Source organism: Lactuca serriola, chromosome 9, assembly GCF_051521515.1.
Source record: "Lactuca serriola cultivar US96UC23 chromosome 9, Lser_US96UC23_V15, whole genome shotgun sequence".
Classification (NCBI taxonomy): domain Eukaryota; kingdom Viridiplantae; phylum Streptophyta; class Magnoliopsida; order Asterales; family Asteraceae; genus Lactuca; species Lactuca serriola.
Window position 1 is genome coordinate 125,009,946 of NC_136416.1, and position 24,729 is coordinate 125,034,674.

The window sequence follows — 24,729 nt, forward strand, 5'->3', positions numbered from 1 at the left end:
CTGAATGAGATGCTTAAATAAGGTGCAAACCCTTAGATTAGGGTTTTGTCAAGTCATCGTCTACTTGTCGAGTCTGGAAGCCGACTCGACGAGTCTGTCATTTAAATCCCATATCAAATCTGCTTCTACTCGACGAGTTGGGCCTTCAACTCGCCGAGTCCCAGACCAAAAATGCAAAATACTTAAATAAAATACATACCAGGAACCAGGTGCTACAAATCTCCCCCACTTATTTTAGACTTCGTCCGCGAAGTCTGCTGCTCGTTCTTGGAAAAGCTCTAGGTAATGCTCCATCATCTCATCCATCGGCTCCCAAGTCCATTTCGAGCCCTTCCGGTGCTGCCATTGCACCTTCACCAGCTCGACCATCTTATTCCTCAGATCCTTCGACTTTCGGTCAAGGATCGCTACAGACCGCTCGATGTAATTCAGACTGTCATCGATATGAATATCCTCTAAAGGTACCACTGTCGAATCGTACACCAAACATTTCCGTAACTGGGAGATGTGAAAAGTGCTATGAATCTGACTGAGTTCGGCTGGCAGGTCCAGCCTATACGCCACTTTGCCCACCCAAGCTATAACCCTGAAGGGTCCAATATACCTGGGACCCAACTTTCCCCACTTCCTGAATTGGATGACGCCCTTCCATGGCGACACCTTCAGAAGAACCATATCCCGACCTGAAACTCCAGGTATGATCGGCGCTAGTCGGCATAACTTTTCTGCCGACTCTGAGCAGTCTGAAGCCTGCTCTGAACCTGTTGAATCCTCTCTGTCATCTTGAGCACCACTTCAGTGCTCCCCATGACCCTCTGGCCAACCTCACCCCAACATATCGGGGTCCTGCGCTTCCTCCCATATAACATCTCGAAGGGAGGATGGTCAATACTCGCGTAGTAGCTATTGTTGTACGAGAACTCAGCTAATGGGAGGTAAGTATCCCAACTACCACCGAAATCTAACACACACACACCCGCAACATATCCTCCAGAGTCTGGATGGTCCGCTCACTCTGACCATCTGTCTGCGGGTGAAAGGCAGTGCTAAGGTGCAGCGGGTACCCAGCTCGTCATGAAACTTCTTCCAAAACCTGGAAGTGAACCACACATCCTTGTCAGAAATCACCAAAACTGGCACCTCGTACCTCGCCACCACCTCCCTGATGTAGATATCGGCCAACCTTTCGGCCGAAATACTCTCCTGAATTGGAATAAAATAGGCGCTCTTGGTCAATCGATCAACGATGACCCAATTCAAATCTACGCCTCACGCGGTCCTGGGAAGCTTCGCGATAAAGTTCATCGTAGTGTCTTCCTATTTCCACATGGGAATATCTAACGGCTGCATCAAGTCGTGTGGTCTCTGATGCTCGGCCTTGACCTTCCTGCAGGTCAAGCACCGCTCCACGTACCATGCTACATATCGCTTCATGCAGGGCCACCAATAGTCAAGACGAAGATCCCTATACATCTTCGTCGCCCCGGGATGGATAGAAAACTTGGATTTGTGCGCCTTCTTCATCAATGTCTGATGCACACCTCCATGATAGGGGACTCACACCCTACGGTGGACGGTCAACAACCCTCGGTTATCATAGTCGAAGGAGGAAGCCTGACCCATAATACGCACGTTCTTCCGATGTTCCTCCTTTTATAGCCTCCTCTGGGCCTCTCGGATCTGCTCCAGCAGCGGAGTCACCACGGTCATCCGCATACAGACATCCCTGATCGGTGCTGCCTTGCGGCTAAGTGTGTCGGCCACCACATTGGCCTTCCCTGGGTGGTAAAGGATCTCGCAATCATAGTCCATCACCACATCCAACCACTGTCGCTGCCTCATGTTCAGATTTGGCTGATCCATGAGGTACCTCAAACTATTGTGGTCCGTGTAAATGGTACAACGGACCCCGTAGAGGTAATGACGCCAAATCTTGAGGGCAAAAAAAACTGCCCCCAGCTCAAAATCATACGTCGGATAATTCACCTCATGAGTCTTCAGCTACCTTGAAGCGTAAGCAATAACATGTCCTCTCTGCATCAAAACTACGCCCAAACCCGAGATGGACACATCGCAGTATACGACAAAATCCTCCATGCCCTTTGGCAGAGCTAAGATTGGCGCCTCACATAATATCTGTCTCAATGTCTCAAATGCAGCCTGCTGCTCAGGCCCCCAGAGAAAGACCACGACTTTCCTCGTCAACCGGGTCAGGAGCACGGCTATCTTGGAGAAGTCCTGAATGAACCTCCGATAGTAGCCTGCTAGTCCTAGGATGCTCCGAATCTCGGATGGAGACCTCAGAACCTCCCACCTCATCACAGACTCCACTTTGGCCGGATCAACTAAAATTTCGTCCTGGTTGACAAGTTCCCCAAGAAACTGCACCTCGCGTAACTAGGACTCGCACTTGGAGAACTTGGCATACAAGCTCTCTCTCCTCAAAGTATCCAACACCTCTCACAAGTGCTCCTCATGCTGCTCTCGCATCTTGGAATAAACCAAGATGTCATCGATGAAAACTATCACAGAGCGATCCAACATCGGTCTGCACACGCGGTTCATGAGATCCATGAACGCGGCAGGAGCATTGGTGAGCTCGAAAGGCATCACCACGAACTCATAGTGGTCATAGTGTGTCTGGAACGCAATCTTCTGCACATCCTCCTCTATGACCCTCATATGATGATATCCTGAGCGAAAATCAATCTTAGAGAACCAAGATGCACCCTGTAGCTGGTCAAAGACGTCATCAATCCTCGGAAGGAGGTAACGGTTCTTCACCATTAGATTATTCAACCCCCGATAGTCTATACACATCCAATGCGACCCGTCCTTCTTCTTCACAAACAGAATCGGGGCTCCCCAGGGTGAACTGATTGGTCTAATGAGTCCCTTGTCTAACAGCTCCTGCAGCTATGTAGACAACTCCTGCATCTCAGGAGGAGCCAACCGATACAGTGCCTTGGCTATCGGAGCTGCACCAGGGACTAGGTCGATCCTGAACTCTACCTGCCTCTCCGGAGGTATCCCTGGCAACTCCAACATGCCCGAAGACTCAGGAAACTTCTTGCTAAGCACAAGAGAGACAAACGATCGGGTAGCACTCGAATCAAACAACAGCTGAATTGGGATACCGTTCACATGGAGCGATCCTAACAAAGCACATACATAATATATCAAAATCGCAGCGAAAGAACATAAAAGCGTAAATAAGAAATCATACCCATCACCATTTCGGGTGCAGCGCGTGCCTCATCGGCTGTCAGCTGAAGTGCTCGGCTCCGTACCACTGGAGCCTCCATCTTGACCTTCCGGCCATCCATAACCCGTAAAGTCTTCGGAGTTGGCGCCACTACCGGTGCCGCAACATCTGTCGTCAATCTGGGGAAATTGGTCTTCTTATGGCCCCTCTGATTGCAATGGAAGCAAATCAGGTCTGGTATCTGAACCGCAAGGGTAGGGGCAGTACAATCTCTACCAAAATGCCCAGTCTTGCTGCACTTATAGCAGCCTGAACCCAGCCCAGTGCGGCAAACTCCCTCATGTGACCGACCACACTTTCCACAGCGGTGGCGGCCCTGCTGGCCCTTCGACCTAGAGTCGAATCCCTTGGGTTTCTTCCCCGAAACCCCCGTAACCTACACAGTCTCTGCTTTCCTCTTCCTGAGGTGCTCCAGATCGATATCCCTCTCCCGCGCCTTGGCAATCATGGAGTCCAGGGTCGGACATGCCGAGAAGCTGACGTGCTCCCTGATATCGGCTCTCAACATGTCGTGATAGCGGGTCCTCCTCATATCCTCATCTCCTGCATACTGGGGCACCAATAAAGCCCTCTCCCAGAACTTGGCGGTGATCTCCGCCACAATCTGCACAATCTGTCTCATATGCAAAAACTCCCTGGCCAGCTGCTGAAGCTCCACAGCCGGTGCTAACTCGGCCCTGAATCGGGTCACGAAATCTGACCACGTCATAGTCTCGATGGCTGGGGATCCCAATGTATCACCAATTAACTCCCACCAATCTTTGGCTCAATCAATCAAACATCCTGCAGCAAAACAGATCTTCGACCCTTCCGGGCAGAAGCTCGTCAACTGCTTAGACTCGATGTCTGCGATCTATCTCCTAGCAGCAATCGGGTCCTGCACTCCATGGAAGTCTGGCACACCACTCCCTCTAAAATCCTTGAACGACAGCGTGTGCGTACCCAACTGGCTGGACGCCGCATCCCTCCTGAATGCCTGGAGGCGATCCTCCATCAACTCAATGATCCCTTCCTTAATCGACCCGAAGATGATGGTGGTCGACTCAAGGATACCTCTAGTGATCTTAGACGCGATGAATTCGCGTAACCTGTCATCAACCTGCTTAGATCTCGCGCCCGAGCCTGACCCTGATCCTGACCCAGATCCTGCTCCATGTCGTGTAATCACCATACTGAAAATAAACACATAAGCGTCAGGATCATATATACCCGTAAGAGGTCTCACGCACTCTCCAAGTTTCCTGGTTCCATCACGGCCCTCCTTGAATCGAGTACGGATCCTCTACTTTAAGTAGTACGGGCCCATACTACCTTCCACATCTATCCGTACTCTTCTCAAGGATTGCTTCAACTTAACCAAGTCGCTTTACCGATACCCTTTCCTACTAATCTCGTCCTAGGCTTTCCTAAGGCACTCCCCGACCTACTCTCCGCCATCAGCTGCACTAGGAGTCCCTACTTCCCTTCCCTAATTAGCTTGCGAGTACTGTTACATATCCGTTCACTAGTTAGCTAAAGTTAGCCAGGACCCCTTAAGCACAAAGCAAGCAGCATTCGTGCATCGAGTAACCACACCAGGCATAACCTAATCAGGCTATCCTACTGCTGACTAGACAGTCCTAGCATACAGCTCATACAACAAACATATAAGGCATCCTTCCTAGATCCTTAGCCCTCATCTAGCATGTTGTTCTCAGAATCATAAATCATATAAGCTAGCATATCAAGTATGGGTATCTTGGGGAAAAACTTACTTGAGCTTGGCCGGTAGCATGCATCACACACCTTGTTCTTTCTCGAAATCCCTTAATTTAGATTTAAGGAAACCATTTTCTTTGTACAATCTTTTAATCCCTCAGTTTGAGTCCAAACACCCCCGAGGGTGAGTCCGAATCCCTCAAACCAGGGCTCTGATACCAACTTGTAACATCCCAATATTTGAGGCCAAAAATTTTGTTTTTAAATTAAGCAAGTCATAGAATCTGTTACCAAAACATTGTCAATATTACATCAGGTTTAAACCACAATGTTGTGTCTCAAAGTCATAACATCATAAGTAATGGGAATCAGAGTACAATCCTAGAAGCTCATTGCGGAAATCATGTGTGAATGTGTGATGCGCTGCTACACCACCGACTCCTTCCCCTTAGACGAAGAGGTAGCTGAAACCAAAACTGAAAATGTAAGCACAAAGCTTAGTGAGTTCCCCCATCATACCACATACGAAATAATATCATTGTTATCTTTCAACCGGTAACTACCATCGGTATCTTTCAACCGGTAACTATCATCGGTATCTTTCAACCGGTATCCGCCATCGATATCTTTCAACCGGTAACCGCCATCGGTATCTTTCAACCGGTAACTAGGGAATATTTCACCTCTACCACTAGCATACAATAGCAAGGTATAAACATACAGTCAGGCATATCGGGGTACTAACCTACCCATTGGTCCTAACGAGCTATGCCAGGGAAAGACTATCCCCTGTTACTACCACTAACACAACGTTCATATTACGCAAGCATATCACATGACCAAATCACATAACCAAGCCAAGATAATTATCACATAGACAATTATATAATAAATATCCTTGTTGGTGGGTCGGCATTGTGGCCTTAGACCCACCCTTACTGGAAGGTAACTCACCTTGAACAAGTAGCTGCTGATAATCTACATGGGAAATCTCTGTCTGCTGTTGCATCGAAAATCCTCCAGCTATAATCCGCGCAAACAGTTAATCAGAGTCTGATATCTATTCTTAGGGTCAAACGACCATTTTACCCCTAACCAAGTCCAAGTCAAAGTCAAAGTCAAAGTCAACTTCCTATTGACCAGACTCGCCGAGTTGGGCCGCCAACTCGTTGAGTCCCTATCCCTTTAACTGAACTCATCCACGTCTCTACTTGTTGAGTTTAACAACGAATCGACGAGTTCTTCTTCTAAAACAACCCCGAATGAACCTTCATCCGACTCGCCGAGTTGTATGAACAACTCGTCGAGTTCATCTTCATCCTATGAACAAGTCCTGTCCTCAACTCGCCGAGTTGTATGAACAACTCGTCGAGTTCATCTTCAAGAGTTGGGAGATTGCCTTGGACTCGCCAAGTCAGCTCATGCACTTATCGAATCCTATGAACTCCAGGACTATGGCTTATCCCAATACGTTTGGGTCACTCTCCTGGACCCTCTAAAACCTTTATAACTCTCAACTAGCTCTCTTGAACCCTAACAAAAAAGGGGTGTCTAACCTTGGACTCGTCGAGTCCCAAGAACGACTCGCCGAGTCGATACAGTCCAAGTCTATTTCTTCAATTTATGGTGTACAACTCTAGTCTAAATGATATATCTAGGTCCCTAAACTCGATCTAGCATGTAAAGTTACGAACTTTACGTGCATGCATGAGACTTTGAGCCAAAAAGGCTCTAAAAGAGGCTCTTAAGTTGTATGGGGGCTTCCATGGGTGCAAAAGCATCCCTTTTCTTCCTTGTAACTCCTCCATGGACCTAGATCCGAAGCCTCAACCCCCAACCATGCTTGCAATCATGGTTGGTTACCAAGAACGCCTTATAAAAGCTCTAAATCCCCTCAAAAAGGGATCAAGCAAATGAACAAGCAAGGTATCGACTTTGTACCTTCTGGGAACTGCACATGATGCACAAACTTGAACTCCGTTGGTCTTCTCTCGATTCCTCTAGGCCCTTCCTTCTTCCTTGTGATTAAAACCTCCAAAAATCACCATAAATGCCTTTAGATCTTCACACACACAGTTAGGGTTTGCTATAGGGGGTTTCTGGAAGCAATTGGGACGAAGGGTGGCTGAATGAGATGCTTAAATAGGGTGCAAACCCTAAGATTAGTGTTTTGTCCAGTCAGCGTCTACTTGTCGAATCTAGAAGCCGACTCGACGAGTCCGTCTTTAAATCTCATATCAAATCTGCATCTACTCGATGAGTTGGGCCTTCAACTCGCCGAGTCCTAGGACAAAAATGCAAAATACTTAAATGAAATACATAGTAGGAACCAGGTGCTACACTTTACTACACCAAAAATTCAGGATGAAGAGGTTTGTTAAAGTGAAGAGATAAGTTCAAGTGATGAAGAGGATGATCAAGAAGGCAAAGATGTAAAGCTTGATGGAATGAAGATAGACAAGAAGGGACCGTCTTAAAATAATGAGAAAAGTCCAAACGATGAAAAATTGAAAGGAATGAAAAGAAAACTGGAAACTTGCAACCATCAATTGAAAAAGGAAAATTCAAAGAAATTGTACATAAGGAGAGTTCAAGTGTACAAGAGGAGGTGGAAGGAGAAAAAGGAAAAGAAGGAGATTTCGCTCCAAACTGACGCAACTTAGAGCTGGAAGGAGTATGGCTCACGAATACTAAAAAAGAAGCATTTCCCGGGAGGCAACCCGAGCTTGGTTTTCATTTTCTTTTCTTTTTAATTAGTTTTTCATTTTCATTTAATTTCTAAGATAAGTCATCTTATTCATCTTCTATTTTTAAAATCAAGTGTGGGATTTTAATTGGAGGGTGGTGGAAATTTTAAAACAAAATATAAAAAAGTAAATGATTTTTGCACTTTATCAGTTCTCACGACTTGTGCTATGCACCATGGAAATTTTAAAAACCCAATTTTCCTTCAATTCAAAACTCACGATGTGAGCCCCTGGTCTCACGACATGAGCTTATAAGGGGGACCAACAATTATTCTGTCATGGGCAATTTTACTTTCATTTTCTTAAAAAACCACTTATGAACGAGAACTCACGTTTTTTGGTCCCCACTTTGATTTTCTACAAAAAATCATCCAATTTTCTATTTTTTTTCCTTTACGACTGAGGTATTATTTCTATACTTTAAACTTATTAATTTTTCCTAATTACAAACATTTATAGTTAGGGTTAGTTCGTAGGATGAATATATCAAAATCGGTATGATTTCTTGTAAAATTGCTACTGCATGTTTAATTATTGGACTTAAATCGACTATGAAAGTAAACCCCTAGTATTATTTGAGTTCAATTTGTCCAAATGTGGGCTTTAAATACCACAACATGAGAATTGGACAACCAGTTCACTGATTTCTCTGTTAATGCTAAATCTATGGTTTTTCATTTGGGTTTGGTTTGTTTTCAGTTTTGTAGGTACTATGGGTCCAAGAAGAGCTCCTCAACAGTGACAAGGCAATGTCTCGATCCTACATCCATTTTATGAATTACCCTATGATCTCCCATGTAAAATATGATGGGTTTTGAGCATAACTACAAATCCTATGTGTTCATGCAACCCTAATGCTTTGGATCTAGGTTTTCACTAGTTGAACATGCAAACTTGAATACAAAGGAAAACCCTGATATACATCTATATAATCGAAATTGAAAAAAATAATAGGGCTTAGATTCATACCTTAATTGTTGTGTAGGAGTAACAATTAATCCATGTAGATCTTGAACTTATGAAAGCAAGTGCCTCAAACATGACACCTCTAATGGCTTACAAACACTCTTTACAAGAGGATGAGAGAAGAGAGAAGTGAATGCTCTTAGAAATTTAGCTCTACTAGAGTTAGATCCAAGGAGCCGAAAATCCCAAGGGTTACCCTCTTTATATATTGTAGGTTGCTTAGTCCCAAAGCTAGGGTTTGCAGGTGGAAACCCTAATTCCCTGCTTAAGGCCTAAGCAACCTATGGAATACTCTTCTAAATGGCCTGGGACAAAAACTTATAGGGCCTCCGTATAATTTTATTCCACTCCCATCTAAGGAGTCCAAGAGCCTAGTGTCACAATTATCAATGATTTGCAAAACAACCCTTGTACTTTTAACTAATTCCTTTAATCCCAAAATTAGTTCCAAATTAGTGTCTGATTAAATATTAATTAAACAACATAATTTCCAATTAATATATTATTTTCATAACATGTTAATAAATCATTTATATCAATTTATTATTCCAAATAATAAATTCAACTTCTCTCCAAAAGTCATCCTGTCAAGTCGCAAGAGTGAAGGCAACCCAAAAGGATCAGGCTACTATCAATTCAAGTATAAAGTATATACCAAATATAGTTATGGGCTTAGACACCTAATCCAACAGTCTCCCACTTGGATAAGTCTAATAACTATAATTGTAAGTATAAATTCAAAAATTAACCAGCATATTGTAGCTTTTAAAAGCCGTTGTCGAACTCTAACCTAGTCAGTTACGTGTCCTACGATAAGGGATCATATAATCCTCTGTTCGGCAAGATATCATGTGGACAAATGACATGGAACAAAATGATTTTCATTGTCCAACAGCTTGTTTCCTAATTTCCGATTTGTAATGAGAGAGAACTTAATTGAACACATCAATTCACTCCTGACCGGGCTTGACACATAAGTCAACACCAAATGATCGAGGGGTAGGGTAAAAGGAACATATAAAATTTGAATTATATGCTTATACTATTTACTCATCAAATCATACACAACAATACATTTTATAACATCAAGTTATTGATGTGTTCCTGTATTATCAATACACAACCAACTCATATATCTTAGTTTAAAGACTGTACGATATTATCGTCTCATAACTACTCATGATAAATTCCATGAAGTCATTCTACGAGCGTGGGTTAATCTAATACTCAAATCTCCATTTTTAAATTACTCATGAACGTTGCAGCAAACCATTGGTATGTCTAAACACTTAGAAAATCTACAATCCAATTCATGACGGTCTTAATTCACTACTTACTTCCAAAGTATGATCGACTGTGGATGTTTTGAATAATCCAATTATTCTGGAAGTAAAACATGCAATGTTGAATCACAAAGATAAACAATTAACAAAAGGTAGTAAACAATACTCATAAATAAATCTCCATTACTTAATCATCAAATGTTAATTACATTTATCTATTACAAGTTTGTAACTATCTATCTAATCATTAAAATTAATATCATCCTTCAGACCAATGTTACTCGCGTGCTGAACGTGCTTAATCCTACTTAGACCTTTTGTAAGGGGATCGATATGATTCTCTTCTGATGATACCCTCTTAACGATGAGGCGTCCTTCTTCTATTCGATGTCTAATAAAATGATTTTTTTGTCGATGTGCCTAGATCTTCCATGGTCTCTTGGGTACTTGGTCAAGGCAACCGCTCCTTCATTATCGCAGAAAATTTCCATTGGCTCCTACATGTCTGACACAAATCCAAGGTCTCCAATGAAGTTCTTCAACCATATAGCCTCCTTTGACGCTTCGCTCGCATCTATATATTCCGATTCACACGTTGAATCTGCCACAGTCTCTTGCTTGGAACTTTTGTAAGTTACTGCTCCCCCAGTAAGGGTAAACACCCAGCCTTACTGAGAACAGAAGTTGTCTCTTTCTGTCTGAAAGCTGGCGTCACTATACCCAGTAACTCTTAAGTCATCACTGCCACCAAGCACAAGGACCCAGTTCTTCAACCTTCGCGGATACTTAAGAATGTTCTTAACCGCTATCCAATGAGCTTTACCCAGATTTCCCTAATATTGACTAATCATGCTCAAAGAAAAAGCCACGTCAGGGTGAGTACATGTCATAGCATACGTGATCGAGCCAACAGCGGAAGCATATGGAACTCAACTCATTTCCGCTATCTCAACATTTGTACTCGAACTCTGAGTCTTACTCAGCTTGGTATTACTTTGGATAGGCAAATATCATTTCTTGGATTTCTCCTTGCTAAAACGCTTTAGCACCTTATCTAAATACGTGCTTTGACTAAGCCCAATTAGTCTTCTACTCCTATTCCTCAAAATCCTTATTCCCAGAATATATGAAGCTTCTCCTAGATCATTCACAGCGAAACACTTTCCAAGACAGGACTTAACTTCCTGTAAGCGTGGAACATCGTTTCCTATGAGTAGTATGTCATTAACATACAATACCAGAAAGCAGACTACACTCCCACAAGATTTCACATATACACATTACTTATCCTCACTCCTAACAAAGCCAAACTCTTGGACCTTCTCATCAAAGCAAAGATTCCATATGCGAAAAGCTTGTTTCAATCCATAGATTGATTTCTTAAGCATACACACTCTGTTGGAGTACTTAGCTTCCACAAAACCCTCTGGATGACTCATGTAAACATACTAAACCAACTTTCCATTAAAGAAAGCGGTTTATACATCCATCTACAAAATTTCATAATCATGAAATGCAGCTATTGCTAACATAACCCTAATAGATTTGATCTTAGCCACCGGTGAGAAGGTCTCATCATAGTCAACCCTGGGGTTTGAGTAAAGACCCTTACAACCAGTCGTGCCTTGGATGGGAATACCTTTCCATCCATGTTATTCTTCTTCTTGAAGATCCATTTGCACCCAACTGTCTTACGACCTGGTACATTGTCAACCAAATTCCAAATTTGGTCGTCATACATGGACTTGATCTCGTTGTCCATTGCTTCTTTCCACTTGGCCGACTCGTTGCCCGCCATGACTTCTTTGTAGTTAGCTGGTTCTATTGGATTTGGTGTCTAAGCCCATAACTATACTTGGGATGTACTCGACACGATAGTAGGATGGTCCTTTTGGGTTGCCTTCACCAGTGCAATTTGATAGGATAGACTTTTGAGAATAAGGTTATTTATGATTTATTAATATATTAAAAGTATAACATATTAATATCATATTATTTAATTAGTAATGATCAGGAATTAATTTTGTGGTCAAAAGAGACTAATTAAATATACAGGGATTGATTATGTAAATCAATGATTCTTGTAGTGTGGGCCAATGATCCATGATTATTTAGATGGGATAAACTAATAATTTAATCCATGGATAGTCCATGGAGGTTAAACCCATGGAGCATAAGAATGTGAAAAGTCATGGAGCATTAGGGTTTACAAAGTGTAACCCTAGCATTTGCCATAATATAAATAAAACCCTCATGAGCCAAAATCAGTTACACCATCTTTTTGAGATAAGTAACCTATTCTCTTAAGCCTACTCTTGCATATTGGTGTTTGTGAACCATTAGAGGCATCACACTTAAGGTGCTCAAGCTTTCAAAGATCAAGAAATCTACCCTACTCAATAGGTAAGCATCCAAACTAAGTTTTTATTATATAGCTTCAATTGTATGCTAGCTAGGGTGAATGCTTTGGAAAAACAAAATGCATCTATAATTAGAGAAAACATAGATCCAAAGCATTTAGGGTTGCAGTTGCACCTTAGGAGTGTTATAGTGCTCAAAAGCCAACAATGGTATCAGAGCCTAGGATTGTTTTCTATTATATTTGATGCTTACTAGTTTTTCAATGTTGAAAAAGTCGAAATTTTGGCCTCTGACTGGTGAACACGTCGAGTCCATGAACAGAGTCGAAGAGTCCACTCAGTAACAGGGCAAATCACCGAGTCCAGTTCATGCACTCGATGAGTTGATGGCTCTGTTTGCAGAATTTCGAGTTTCTTGGCCTGGTTTGGTTTGGGAACACTACCACACACTGTTTTGGATCATTGGATTTTTTTATGATATGGTAGTGCTTGTACTCATCCAACCACAAGATAGTTGTCATAGTTTTAAAATAATTGTTGTTTTTATATGATAAACACAATATCTTTCAAATTTTTGACTTGAAATCATCTTGATTATGAGTTTAGTTACATCATAGATTATGTGATAATTTTAGTTGTTAGAAAAATGATCTAGATGAATTTTAATGACCTCCATAACTTGTCCTCAAGTTATGGAAAATGAAAGGTGACATACATTAAAATCCAAATAAACTCATAAGTTATGAATGTGAGGAGTTGTGACAAGTTTCAAAACTTGCCCTCATGTTTTGGAATTTGTAAAGTCTTGTCAATGAAACTTTAATTCCAAACCCTAGTGTTATAAAAGTTAAAATTCAACCCTTATACTTTATAATATTATAGGGTTAATATATATATATATATATATATATATATGTGTGTGTGTGTGTGTGTGTATAAGACTAGTCAGTCTTACCGTTAGTAGGTCTCATTCACAAAGCCGGTCTGTAAGGGGGGGGGGGGTTATAAGGTTACTGCCTATAAAATGGTGGTTTAATGGGTGTCCACTCTTACCCACCGCTTCATTGACTGGTGGAGGTGTTTGATTTGGTGTCTAAGCCCATAACTAGAACTGATATGTAGTTGACTCGATAGTAGCATGGTCCTTTTGGGTTGCTTTCACCAGTGCAATTTGATAGGATGGTTTTATGAGAATAATGTTATTTACAATTTATTAATATATTATAAGTATAGTATATTAATATGGTTATTTAATTAGTATTGTCGAAGAATTAATTTGAAATTAATTTTGTGGTAAAAAAAGATTAATTAAATATGGAGGGATTGATTATGCAAATAATTAATACTTATAGCATGGGCTAAGTGATCCATGATTATGTATGTGGGCTAAACCAATAATATAACCCATGGATAGTCCATGGAGGTTAAACCCATGGATCATAGGAATGTGTAAAGTCATGGATCATTAGGGTTTACAAAGTGTAACCCTAGCACTTGCCACAACCATAAATAGCCCCCTCCATGCACCAAAATCAGTTGCACCTTCAAAAAGAGTCAAGTAACTTACTCTCTTAGAACCTCCTTTGAATATTGATGTTTGTGAACCATTAGTGGCATCACACTTGAGGTTCTTAAGTTTCCAAATGTGACAACCCGAAATTTACATTCGGTCAAACCCTAAAAGTCAACCACTTCGTATCATAAGTCAATGTCATTATTTCTTATTTTTAAGAAATATAGAGTTTGTTTGATTATTTTAATATTATTTTTAAACGAACGGGTGAAAGAAAATGACTTCTCAGGTTTTGAATTTTAAAAACCGCAAACACCTCGCGTCTTAGAAATTCCCGACCAGACTTTTAGGTTTGGGTTGAAAAATCACCCAAAAATCGTGAACTCATACCTATGTATGAGTTTACTCCTAAAAAACTAGTCATTTGTGTTTACTCCCCATTTTCTAAAAGAGTAAACTCCAAAAGAGTAAACTCCAAACTCTCTCAAGTATCATCCTAGTTTTTGTTCTAAATCTTCAAACTAGTAAGTTTTCTAACCCTTTCAAGTTAGTATATCACTTATCTAGTGATTGTACATCCTTTAATCCACTCATTTATGTGTTTTGACTAGTTTTTCCAAAACACCAAGAACACACACTAGTGTTCTTGGACTTAAAGTTCATTTCAAGCTTCCACAATGTAAGTAGTTATATCCTAGAGTCATTTTAAGCTAGCTATACATGTTTATACCAAGGAAAAGTCCCAAGAACACCAAGAACAAGGTGTTCACGGCTTTGGGAGGCTCCCAAAACTGTAAACACCAAATATAGTGCCTTAGGGTGTCTAGATGCTTCACAATGCCTTAGGAACTTGTCTAGATCCATCCTTGATGAGTGTATCACACAAAAATAACCAAAATCATATATTTTTATGTGTTTACAGTTTGGGGATCTCCCAAAACCGTAAACACCTCAAATGTTGTGTAAATGTCCCATAAATGGCCCATGGTTGTTCATTATGGCTAGAATATAACCTAGACTAGTGCCATGTTTGAGCTTAGGACTTGAAAACTGCCAAATACCAAACTTGAGAGTTTAAGGTAGTAAAATCATGAGTTTAAGGTAGTGAACTCATGGAGAAATGGTCCTTAGACCGTAAACTCCATTTAGGAGTGTTTTGATGCCACACAACACTTCCTAAGGCTAAATCATGAAGTAGGAATGCTTGGAATAGCTTAGAACACATCAATTCACCAAATGGTCAAAAGGTTAGGAGTTTACGACCGTAAACTCAAGGGGGTGTTGGTCCTTAGGGAGTAAACTCATTTTAAGAGTGTTCCTTGAACCCCAATCATACTAGCCTTTCCCTACAACACTTAGATGCACTCCTTAGCACTTATAACACTTGTATAAAGTGTTTAGCATGTCCTAGAGTGTCTTAGATTTGTTTATTAGTTGTTTAAAGACTAATTGTGTATATACATATATCCTAATATGTTATTAGGATCTTTGTGCGTGTCTAAGTCTTCACTTGACACCAAGCACTTATCCGACACTTCTTTCCGATCCAGTTGCTAAAGGTGAGTTCATACCCCTTAATCAATGTTTTAAATGTTTTTTAATGTTTTACGGGGGGATACAAGTAGAATCATGCTAGTTATTATATCAATCACTTGTGATTAATAAACAGCATACAAATGATTGGCTACTCATTAGCCGTTTTACCAAACTGTTTCCTTCAAATATTTATCGTAAACACTTATTATGTTTAAAACTCCTTATTAAACTGTACAATTTACTCTATATATTTCCATTCAAACTCATTTACAATTGTGTTTCAAACAAATGTTTCCTTATACTGAAACTGTTTTATCAAACCTATGCCTTCAAATCGTTTTATAGATTGACATCATGTCGATCTTTTCTTAGATAATAATTATGTTAAAAGGTTTTAAAAAACTTATTTTATGCTATAATATTATAAATTGCATGCCTCTATATGTATAATTATATAAGAAATGTTTAAAAGACTTATTTCCTTTTCGCGCTTGAGATGTGGTCTGGTGGGATATCGGGTACTCGTCTGAAGGTCGTTTAAATATTAGTTATATAACATATGTACATATATAGTCATAAAGGCCCTTCCAGTTCATCCCATGCCCTTGAGTAGCAAGGGTATACATCCATGTCCATACGTGCCAGTTGGATTACTAGTAAACTACCATATGGGTAGTTTAGGAAGATACTAGAACTATTACTAGAACGCGATATCATACAATTAGTCAGTTCATTCATGAGTCAATAATTTCTAGAACATTACAGTACATTACTATACTTGCTAGATAGAGAGAGCATACATTACAGCTAGAACATGACAGTACATTACTATACTTGCTAGATACAGAGAGAACACAGATTACAGCTAGTACACGTAGAACATTTCAGCACATTACATATACAATACATTACTATGAGAACATATACAACTATATTAGAGGAAGAACATATACAACTATACTAGAATGAGTTTGCGTATAGATCTATACTGGATTGACTATCCTACACCTTGTTGCTGGCTATAGCCAGACCTGCAGGTCTGCGGGTGCCAAACGTCATTTCTTTTTACGACCTAACTTTTGTCGTTGTTACCAGTCGATAGTATGGTACAATTAGTCACATGATAACTTAATATAAATCCGGGTTTTGAATTTTAAAAACCGCAAACACCTCGCATCTTAGAAACACCCGACCAAACTTTTATGTTTTGGGTTGAGAAATCACCCAAAACCGTGAACTCATACCTATGTATTAGTTTACTCCCCAAAAAGTTAGTCATTTGTGTTTACTCCCCAAATGTCAAAAGAGTAAACTTCAAAATATCCTATCAAGTATCATCCAAGTTTTTATTCTAGATCTTCAAACTAGTAAGTGTTCTAACCCTTTCAAGTTAGTATATCACTTAATCTAGTGATTGTACATCCTTTAACACATTCATTTATGTGTTTTGACTAGTTTTTCCAAAACACCAAGAACACCAAGAACACATACTAGTGTTCTTGGACTTAAAGTTCATTTCAAGCTTCCACTATGTAAGTACTTCTATCCTAGAGTCATTTTAAGCTAGCTATACATGTTTATACCAAGGAAAAGTCCCAAGAACACCAAGAACAAGGTGTTCACGGTTTTGGGAGGCTCCCAAAACCATAAACACAAAATATAGTGCCTTAGCGTGCTTTAGGGTGTCTAGATGCTTCACAATGCCTTAGGGACTTGTCTAGATCCATCCTTGATGGGTGTATCACAAAAAAAGCACCAAAATCATATATTTTTATGTGTTTACGGTTTGGGGATCTCCCAAAACCGTAAACACTTCAAATGTTTTGTAAATGTCCCATAAATGGCCCATGGTTGTTCCTTATGGCTAGAATCTAACCTAGACTAGTGCCATGGTTGAGCTAAGGACTTGAAAACCACCAAATACCAAACTTAGGAGTTTAAGGTAGTAAACTCATGAGTTTAAGGTAGTAAACTCGTGATTTTAAGGTAGTAAACGCATGGAGAAATGGTCCTTAGACCGTAAACTCCATTTAGGAGTGTTTTGATGCCACACAACACTTCCTAAGGCTAAATCATGAAGTAGGAATGCTTAGAGTAGCTTAGAAGACTTCAAACCATCAAATGGTCTTAAAGTGTAGAGTTTACGACTAAACCCTTGAGTTTACTACCGTAAAATCCTTGGGTAATGGTCATGAAAACCGTAAACTCCAAGGGAGTTTACCCTTGAACCCCAAACACACTAGCCTTTCCCTACAACACTTAGATGCACTCCTTAGCACTTATAACACTTATACAAAGTGTTTGTCATTCCTTAGAGTGTCTTGTTTATTAGTTGTTTAAAGACTAATTGTTTATAAACATATATCCTTATATGTTATTAGGATCTTTGTGCGTGTTTAAGTCTTCACTTGACACCAAGCACTTATCCGACACTTCCTTCCGATCCACTTGCTACAGGTGAGTTCGTACCCCTTAATCAATGTTTTAACTATTTTTAAATGTTTTACAGGGGGGATACAAGTAGAATCATGCTAGTTATTATATCAATCACTTGTGATTAATAAACATCATACAACTGATTGGCTACTCATTAACCGTTTTACCAAACAGTTTCTTTCAAATGTTTATCGTAAACACTTATTATGTTTAAAACTCTTTATTAAACTGTAGATTTTACTCTGTATGTCCCATTCAAACTCATTTACAGTTGTGTTTCAAACAAATGCTTCTTTTACTTAAACTGTTTTATCAAATCCATGCCTTCAAACCGTTTTATAGATTGACATCATGTCGATCTTTTCTTAGAAAATAATTATGTTCAAAGGTTTTACAAAACTTATTTTATGCTTTTATATTATAAATTGCATGCCTCGATATGTATAGTTATATAAGAAATGTTTAAAAGACTTAGGAAGGATATCCACCTTATTTCCTTTTCTTCGATTTGGATGTGGTCTAGTGGGATATCGGGTACTCGTCTGAAGGTCGTTTAAATATTAGTTATATAACATGTGTACATATATAGTCATAAAGGCCCTTCCAGTTCATCCCATGCCCTTGGGTAGCAAGGGTATACATCCATGTCTATACGTACCAGTTAGATTACTAGTAAACATATGGGTAGTTTAGGAAGATACTAGAACTATTACTAGAATGCGATATCATACAATGAGCCAGTTCATTCATGAGTCAATACTTGCTAGGTAGAGAAAACATACATTACTATGAGAACATATACATTGCATTGCTATGAGTACATATACAACTATACTAGAGGATGAACATATACAACTAGACTAGAGGAAGAACATATACAACTATAGTAGGAGAAGAACATATACAACTATACTAGAGGATGAACATATACAACTATACTAGAAAGAGAACATATACAACGATACTAGAACGAGTAACAATACATTACATATACATATATACATTGACAAAATTGTGATCCATTGTTTCGGAGCATGCCTTAAATGTCATGGCCCAAGTTGTAGTCAGAGTCTCTTGGAGGGAGAGCATGAGTTTGCGTATAGATCTATACTGGATTGACTATCCTACACCTTGCTGCTAGCTACAGCCGGACCTACAGGTCTGCGGGTGCCAAACGTCATTTCTTTTTCCAACCTAACTTTTGTCGTTGTTACCAATCGATAGTATGGTACAATTAATCACATGATACCTTAATATAAATCCGGTTTAAGGTAGTTAGTACATCAGTAGTTCCTATAATACAACACCACAGTACTACATTAATTTCCCCTTTTCATATATTTAGTGATCATTTCACTTAAACATTAAATGTAAAAACTATATTTTGTTAATGATAGTTACACTTGGGAAAATTACACACTTTTACAAAGAACGAACATTTAGAACAATTAAGTCTTGGTAGAAGACTACATTGAGAACAATTAGGTCTTGGTAGAAGACACCCTTATATAATAGTAGGAATCATAGGGATTTCTAGGGTTTTTCAAACGTTTACAGTTGTTTTACAAACATTTTTACATTTACACTTCATATACATTTTCCATACTTACAGTTCATATACAAAAATTTCTTACATATACATTAAGACACTAAAATACTTATGATCTCACCAGCTTTAAAGCTGATACTCTCTTTCAAAATAACTTGTATCATCAGGTCAAACATAGACAGGTACCGATGCAAGGTTTAGAGAAGATGGAGCTCGTTCAAAACTCATCTTTCATTTTGATTTATGCTTTAGTGTTTTTCAAAATTTGACAAAACACACTTGTATAATAATTATATTATTAATGCAATGGATGATGTTGTTGCTTGTTTACTACTTTTCATTGTTGCGATACTGTACATGACGTCCTCCGCCCCAGAACGTTTCCGCTGTTCTTGGTTTTGGGGTGTGACAGATTGGTATCAGAGCATTGTTTATAGTGAATTAAGTATATCAACCCATAAAACGATATACTAACTATAAATATAATAGGATTAAAAATACTCTGACCAAGAGTTTATACTTTAAATAATAAAATATTTAATTAAGTATACGTGCCTGCATTCATACTAAAAGCAGTGTCACTAGGACAATACAAAAGAATTACGATTGTTGGGCAACATGGATGGACCTAGAGACATATAGTCAAAACTGGGAAGATATAGCCTGATCAACTATATTATCTGAGGGTTGACTAGCATGTGCCTAAGTGTAGTTGTGTGGTTGCAACAAATCCAAAATCTTACCAACCCTACCACAATGAGAACAGTAGAACATAACATTAAACTTAAAATACTATAGGCGTATTTGGTGATACTATAAGTACGTTATACTTGAGAACTAAAACGAGATCTTCATTACCAAGTTTATAGTTGCTAAGTGGATACACTAAGGCTATATGTAATTAGGATGCTATAGACTTAGAATCTGTGAAAATTTTACTTTACCACTATTCTGTGTGAATTTGGAGTTAAAGTCACTTATTCGAAGGCCTATCCTGTTTAGATTACATATAACTGGTATGCACTTCACAAATAGCGATGTAACTAATGAAGGTTTTCTAAATAATTATCTAGATAGTTCGTCTAATAATTATTTTCTTACCCTAATTCTCGCATAGATAACATGGTTGGACTCTATCCCCACGGCAACCAGTACCTCCCGAATGAGGTCATTGCTGGATGGTTTGAAGAAGAGCCAGAGAATGATCATCCAATCCCTTTGAATGATCACCATTATGAAGACCTTTCGGACGATGCTAACTCCGAACCCGAGCTTGAGAACCTACCCCAGGCAGCTCCCGTTCCAATTCCTAACCCTCGTCCGGCTTTCCAAGGCCCGACGGCTGAGTGGGTGGAATGCTTGGAAACATGGAGCCAAGGACAAGATCAGCCATGCCATTTAATGGTGACCGAAGCTTCTATATCCTATGTATGATTTTACTCCCCAAAAACTAGTCATTTGTGTTTACTCCCCATTTTCGAAAAGAGTAAACTCCAAAAGAGTAAACTCCAAACTCTCTCAAGTATCATCCTAGTTTTTGTTCTAGATCTTCAAACTAGTAAATTTTCTAACCCTTTCAAGTTAGTATATCACTTATCTAGTGATTGTACATCCTTTAATCCACTCATTTATGTGTTTTGACTAGTTTTTCCAAAACACCAAGAACACACACTAGTGTTCTTGGACTTAAAGTTCATTTCAAGCTTCCACAATGTAAGTAGTTATATCCTAGAGTCATTTTAAGCTAGCTATACATGTTTATACCAAGGAAAAGTCCCAAGAACACCAAGAACAAGGTGTTCACGGCTTTGGGAGGCTCCCAAAACTGTAAACACCAAATATAGTGCCTTAGGGTGTCTAGATGCTTCACAATGCCTTAGGAACTTGTCTAGATCCATCCTTGATGAGTGTATCACACAAAAATCACCAAAATCATATATGTTTATGTGTTTATGGTTTGGGGATCTCCCAAAACCGTAAACACCTCAAATGTTGTGTAAATGTCCCATAAATGGCCCATGGTTGTTCTTTATGGCGAGAATCTAACCTAGACTAGTGCCATGTTTGAGCTTAGGACTTGAAAACCGCCAAATACCAAACTTGTGAGTTTAAGGTAGTAAACTCATGAGTTTAAGGTAGTAAACTCATGGAGAAATGGTCCTTAGACCGTAAACTCCATTTAGGAGTGTTTTGATGCCACACAACACTTCCTAAGGCTAAATCATGAAGTAGGAATGCTTGGAATAGCTTAGAAGACTTCAATCACTAAATGGTCAAAAGGTTAGGAGTTTACGACCGTAAAATCAAGGGGTTTTGGTCCTTATGGAGTAAACTCATTTTAAGAGTGTTCCTTGAACCCCAATCATACTAGCCTTTCCCTACAACACTTAGATGCACTCCTTAGCACTTATAACACTTGTATAAAGTGTTTAGCATGTCCTAGAGTGTCTTAGATTTGTTTATTAGTTGTTTAAAGACTAATTTTGTATATACATATATCCTAATATGTTATCAGGATCTTTGTGCGTGTCTAAGTCTTCACTTGACACCAAGCACTTATCCGACACTTCTTTCCAATCCACTTGCTAAAGGTGAGTTCATACCCCTTAATCAATGTTTTAAATGTTTTTAAATGTTTTACGGGGGGGATACAAGTAGAATCATGCTAGTTATTATATCAATCACTTGTGATTAATAAACAGCATACAAATGATTGGCTACTCATTAGCCGTTTTACCAAACTGTTTCCTTCAAATATTTATCGTAAACACTTATTATGTTTAAAGCTCCTTATTAAACTGTACATTTTACTCTGTATATTTCCATTCAAACTCATTTACAATTGTGTTTCAAACAAATGTTTCCTTATACTTAAACTGTTTTATCAAACCTATGCCTTCAAATCGTTTTATAGATTGACATCATGTCGATCTTTTCTTAGATAATAATTATGTTAAAAGGTTTTAAAAAACTTATTTTATGCTTTAATATTATATATTGCATGCCTCTATATGTATAGTTATATAAGAAATGTTTAAAAGACTTATTTCCTTTTCGCGCTTGAGATGTGGTCTGGTGGGATATCGGGTACTCGTCTGAAGGTCGTTTAAATATTAGTTATATAACATATGTACATATATAGTCATAAAGGCCCTTCCAATTCATCCCATGCCCTTGAGTAGCAAGGGTATACATCCATGTCCATACGTGCCAGTTGGATTACTAGTAAACTACCATATGGGTAGTTTAGGAAGATACTAGAACTATTACTAGAACGCGATATCATACAATGAGTCAGTTCATTCATGAGTCAATAATTTCTAGAACATTACAGTACATTACTATACTTGCTAGATAGAGAGAGCATACATTACAGCTAGAACATTACAGTACATTACTATACTTGCTAGATAGAGAGAGAACACAGATTACAGCTAGTACACATAGAACATTTCAGCACATTACATATACAATACATTACTATGAGAACATATACAACTATATTAGAGGAAGAACATATACAACTATACTAGAATGAGTTTGCGTATAGATCTATACTGGATTGACTATCCTACACCTTGTTGCTGGCTATAGCCAGACCTGCAGGTCTGCGGGTGCCAAACGTCATTTCTTTTTACGACCTAACTTTTGTCGTTGTTACCAGTCGATAGTATGGTACAATTAGTCACATGATAACTTAATATAAATCCGGGTTTTGAATTTTAAAAACCGCAAACACCTCGCATCTTAGAAACACCCGACCAAACTTTTATGTTTTGGGTTGAGAAATCACCCAAAACCGTGAACTCATACCTATGTATTAGTTTACTCCCCAAAAAGTTAGTCATTTGTGTTTACTCCCCAAATGTCAAAAGAGTAAACTTCAAAATATCCTATCAAGTATCATCCAAGTTTTTATTCTAGATCTTCAAACTAGTAAGTGTTCTAACCCTTTCAAGTTAGTATATCACTTAATCTAGTGATTGTACATCCTTTAACACATTCATTTATGTGTTTTGACTAGTTTTTCCAAAACACCAAGAACACCAAGAACACATACTAGTGTTCTTGGACTTAAAGTTCATTTCAAGCTTCCACTATGTAAGTACTTCTATCCTAGAGTCATTTTAAGCTAGCTATACATGTTTATGCCAAGGAAAAGTCCCAAGAACACCAAGAACAAGGTGTTCACGGTTTTGGGAGGCTCCCAAAACCATAAACACAAAATATAGTGCCTTAGCGTGCTTTAGGGTGTCTAGATGCTTCACAATGCCTTAGGGACTTGTCTAGATCCATCCTTGATGGGTGTATCACAAAAAAAGCACCAAAATCATATATTTTTATGTGTTTACGGTTTGGGGATCTCCCAAAACCGTAAACACTTCAAATGTTTTGTAAATGTCCCATAAATGGCCCATGGTTGTTCCTTATGGCTAGAATCTAACCTAGACTAGTGCCATGGTTGAGCTAAGGACTTGAAAACCACCAAATACCAAACTTAGGAGTTTAAGGTAGTAAACTCATGAGTTTAAGGTAGTAAACTCGTGATTTTAAGGTAGTAAACGCATGGAGAAATGGTCCTTAGACCGTAAACTCCATTTAGGAGTGTTTTGATGCCACACAACACTTCCTAAGGCTAAATCATGAAGTAGGAATGCTTAGAGTAGCTTAGAAGACTTCAAACCATCAAATGGTCTTAAAGTGTAGAGTTTACGACTAAACCCTTGAGTTTACTACCGTAAAATCCTTGGGTAATGGTCATGAAAACCGTAAACTCCAAGGGAGTTTACCCTTGAACCCCAAACACACTAGCCTTTCCCTACAACACTTAGATGCACTCCTTAGCACTTATAACACTTATACAAAGTGTTTGTCATTCCTTAGAGTGTCTTGTTTATTAGTTGTTTAAAGACTAATTGTTTATAAACATATATCCTTATATGTTATTAGGATCTTTGTGCGTGTTTAAGTCTTCACTTGACACCAAGCACTTATCCGACACTTCCTTCCGATCCACTTGCTACAGGTGAGTTCGTACCCCTTAATCAATGTTTTAACTATTTTTAAATGTTTTACAGGGGGGATACAAGTAGAATCATGCTAGTTATTATATCAATCACTTGTGATTAATAAACATCATACAACTGATTGGCTACTCATTAACCGTTTTACCAAACAGTTTCTTTCAAATGTTTATCGTAAACACTTATTATGTTTAAAACTCTTTATTAAACTGTAGATTTTACTCTGTATGTCCCATTCAAACTCATTTACAGTTGTGTTTCAAACAAATGCTTCTTTTACTTAAACTGTTTTATCAAATCCATGCCTTCAAACCGTTTTATAGATTGACATCATGTCGATCTTTTCTTAGAA